This window comes from Tachysurus vachellii, chromosome 24 (assembly GCF_030014155.1).
Source record: "Tachysurus vachellii isolate PV-2020 chromosome 24, HZAU_Pvac_v1, whole genome shotgun sequence".
Taxonomy (NCBI): domain Eukaryota; kingdom Metazoa; phylum Chordata; class Actinopteri; order Siluriformes; family Bagridae; genus Tachysurus; species Tachysurus vachellii.
In genome coordinates, this window is record NC_083483.1 from 4,309,490 (window position 1) to 4,313,943 (window position 4,454).

The 4,454-nt window shown below is 33.5% G+C and overlaps 1 long non-coding RNA gene across 1 annotated transcript; it reads left to right on the forward strand.

The window, feature by feature from the left end:
* The first annotated feature begins 1,660 nt into the window (after positions 1-1,660).
* LOC132839794 (uncharacterized) lies at positions 1,661-4,121 on the forward strand. Its single transcript, XR_009647760.1, has 4 exons — positions 1,661-1,764; positions 2,451-2,541; positions 2,628-2,723; positions 2,841-4,121. It is a non-coding gene; the product is annotated as an uncharacterized LOC132839794 (long non-coding RNA).
* The last annotated feature ends 333 nt before the right edge of the window (positions 4,122-4,454 follow it).

Here is a 4,454-nt window from a genome sequence, read left to right on the forward strand (position 1 = left end):
TGGATGGATGGATGGATGGATGGATGGACGGACGGTTGGATGGATGGACAAAGTATCATTTTAAATAACTGGGTCCTATTTAGTTTCCATCCTTATTCAACTCTCTCTCTGTTACTCTGTTACACACACACACACACAATTATTGTTAAATAATTTCTGAAGGCTTTTTAACTGTTAAATACAGGAAATATATTTTCAATTTATTATATACAGTGCTTTCATCCAGATTTATTTAGATATTCATAGAAATTCAATAACAGTGTATAAACCTTGTGTGTGTGTGTGTGTGTGTGTGTGTGTGTGTGTGTGTGTGTGTGTGTGTGTGTGTGTGTGTGTGTGTGTGTGTGTGTGTGTGAGAGAGAGAGAGAGTGTGTGTGTGTCTGATAGAGAGAGTACATGCGTGTACTGACTAATCAAATATTCTGAACTTGTTGACAGACAAATAATAAGATTCTATTATTAGACCCATGCGTGGTTCTTCTTCAACTGTTGCCAGAAAGGTTGACAAACCTGACAGTTGACAGTTGTATAGACTTTATATGCAGCCATATTAAGATTTTCTTTCATTTGAATGTACAGTAAGTGGCCCAGTTAAAACCTGTTCCACCATGACAATGAGGTCCATTAAGAAATCGGATTTCCCCTTAATAGGTCACTGTTTACAGATCACGCTTTCACACTTTAATGCAATAGTGAAAGCGTGATCTGTAAACAGTGACCTATTAAGGGGAAATCCGATCTCTGAGCTTTAAATTTCATCTATTTAAACTAGACTTTAAACTCAAAGTTCTCTCTACAGCCAGGTTTAGGTTTAAAAGGTTTATTTTGAAGCTTGATATGCTAAAATAATGTTTTATATTAACCCTTAAAGGCACGGCACATGAAATTAATGTTTCAGTAATAAGAAAAAGATTAATTTATATAAAAAATATGTTAGAAATTCTTTAGGACATTTAAAGTAATTACTGATAGTATGCATTAAAGATTTGTACCCTGACACTGTGTAACTTTACTTGTTCTGTCAATCAATGACATTTCCTTGATTATTGTCATGAGTGACGCAACATTACATATTCTTCATTGTTGTCATGCATGAGTGAAGCAACACAGCAACACTAACCGGTTTCTAACTCAGTTCATGTTTAAGTTTTTATTTTTTCACAAGCACATTTTGAAAAGTTATTATCAACTGACTGCATGGGATGGTTCATTAAAATGTCTTCATTTGGCTTAAATAAATAAATAAATAAATGAGTTTTGGGTGAAGAGAAACAGAAAAAACGTTTCTGACGTTATTGTCCGCCTTGTGTGTGTGTGTGTGTGTGTGTGCCCTGTGATGGGTTGGCACTCCGTCCAGGGTGTATCCTGTCTTGATACCCAATGACGCCTGAGATAGGCACAGGCCCCCCGTGACCCGAGAATGGTTCGGATAAAGCGGTAGAAGATGAATGAATGAATGAATATATGACAAATAAATAATGGAGTGAATGAATGGATGCGAAAAATGATCAGAGTTTAAAAGAAAAACTTTAAAAGTTAAAATGTAAAAACATGTAGAAGAAAAGGGGTTTATTACTTAAGGAACCTTTTTAGGGATTTATTTATTTATTTATTTATTTGGTATTTCAGTGTGTAAACAAGGAAGTCGAGCACGTGAACGCATGTGTCACGTGACCAGAACCGGATTCTTCATTTCCTGGGTCTTGTTTGCGTTTATTTTCTAAGTCGTCATAACAGTCAGGAATCAGACATCTCGGTTTCTCGGTAAGGATCCTTTAAATACCTGTAAATACCTGATATAAAATATTCACCTGTTGCTGTAAAGTGCTGTTTGTGTCCTCAGTTACAAAACTTTACTTTGTTACATAAACGATAGTAAAATATTTGCATAAACATACTGACGTGAATGAAATTTTCGACTAAACTTTTAAATATATACAATTAAATTACATCAAAAATGATCTTGTTTCTTTTGTATTATAAACCCACAAGCCTCTCTTTTTATTCTACGGTCAAATGCAACGAGGGTTGCCAGATTGTGGCTGGTTTTTACTTTATAGTCCACAGATAAAACGAGGGATATAGAGAAACTCTTCAATATTACATGAATAAACCAGAATCCAGCTGTTACAAATGGTGCAAAGAGAACTTGAGTATTGTTATTATTATTATTATTATTATTATTATTATTATTATGAAAAACAGAGAAGACATCAGTTATTTAATTAGATTTGAATTAGATAAAGGTTATTATTGGCTGAATGCAGGGGGGATTTCATGCTGAAATAAACCTTCATACATCTTTTACATGTGATCAAATTATCATTTTAACACCATATAATCATTACCTAAGAGCTATAACTGTATAAAGAAAAAAAAGAAAGAAAGAAAGAATATTTAAGTTTTTTGAGCATCCTTTTTTTAAACACCTGAAATTTCTGTTTATCAAGATCTACATTACATTTCTATTTCTGTATGGTTGAGGAGTGAGAACGGCAAAATGGGCAATATACAGGGAAATGTGCCAGACTCTAAAGTCAAGTAAGTAACTTTTCAAAAAATTCTCACAATTGTTCTGACTTTAATGAAGAGTAGAATCTGTATAAACATGTAATAACTGTACACAGGGCAGAGAAGGAAGCATTGAGCTTTGGCTGCACAGGAAATTGTCTGAAGAAGGATCAACTTGGTCCAGTCCAGGGCATCATCTTCACAAATAAAAAGTGAGTCTGACTCATACATGCTTTTATGAAGAGACAACACTGTATGGACATAGCCATGTTATTTTCTAATGGGCTTTCATTTCTAATAACAATGAAATAATATATTACTTTTTTCAGGCTGCAGGCTATAATTACAGCTCAAGAGCTCGACTGTCACCAGTTTAGCATTCAGAGGTTAGAAGACTTCTGATGGAAGTGGACATGAATCATACCTGTTTCTCTGCGTGTGTGTGTATATGTGTATGTGAGACAGTGTGTGTGTTTGTGTGTGTGTGTGTGAGAGAGAGAGAGAGAGAGAGAGACCAGCAGATTAGTCATAAAATCAGAAAAGTCTGATGTTTTCTCTTTTTCACCTTTTCTACATGTCTAAGTGTTTAAAAGAAAGCATTACTTTATTTTTGTATTATTATTGTGGGAAATTTACTTGTCCTAAGTCCAGATAAAGGGGGAAGGTTGCTTCAGGAAGAAACTTCGGCATAAAACCTGCACCAAATGAAATTATACAGATCCACTGTGGGACAATGTTTTCTAGTTAGACAGTATTTCTAAAAATCCATAGATAAATTATTTTAGCATCTTACATGGTCAGAGGAAATACATGCTTTGTATTATTTTTAGTTTCTCTATGATGAATCAGACTATTTTCACAGCAATAAAGCTCTACTTTATATTCTATAGTGAAGTGAACTATTTATTAGAATCCAATTCATGCACCTTACAAAACAGCACGATTCATAACCTTGTAGTTTCTGAAGCAGTGTGGCTTTTAATAATAATTGATCATTTGTTTTGGATCGATTACGATAAACGAACCAAATATTGTCATTATGAGATGCAAAAAGGCTTCATTGAAAAAATTCCTTTTTAAAAACCTTGACCTTGAATGTGTCAATACTGTATAATATGCTTGTATTATTATTATTATTATTATTATTATTATTATTACTCTTTAAGCCAAATTTTATCAGCTGTTTAATCAGCTGATCTTGACATTCAGCAGACTCAGCCTTGTTTTCTTCCACTCACTCTTCCCTCTAGACTGGTCAATTAGTACAAGGAATATTCCTTTGTTTTGTTTTTTTATTGATGAAATGTTTATATGTTAAAAGTTCTAAATCATAAATCTTGAATTTTCAAAATTATAGTGTAATTCAGGCTAAGTTTTAATATGTATTATTTAGTCTTTGTTTTGTCTAAAAAGTTAAATAGAAATTAAATTGAATCGAATTTAATCGAATATTTACACAAAAACAATTTTTTATTTTTTTTAAAAAAATACAGTAGGTTCATATTTCATCTTAAGTGATTCGTTGATTTTTCCATCTGTACTGACTTCTGAGAAAACACACAATTGTGAACTGAAGACTACAAGCAGAAAATAAACAGGTTTTTCTGGTATATCACCTGCCTCCTGATCACTCAAACACAAAAGGATCATGAAGAATTTCACTGAACGGATACATGCATGCATGCAAACACACACACGCACGCACACACACACACACACACACACACACACACACACACACACACACACACACACACACACTGATATTGCTACAGCTACAGTAGATAACCTCAACATAACAACAGAAGCTCTGTGACACAATGCACAGTGCAGTTCCTAACATTACAGATCAGCTAAATGCAGCAGCTAAATACATCATAAGAGAAAACTGTCACAATTTAATTTCATTTAATTTAACTGTCTGTAGAAAATAAAAGGATAGA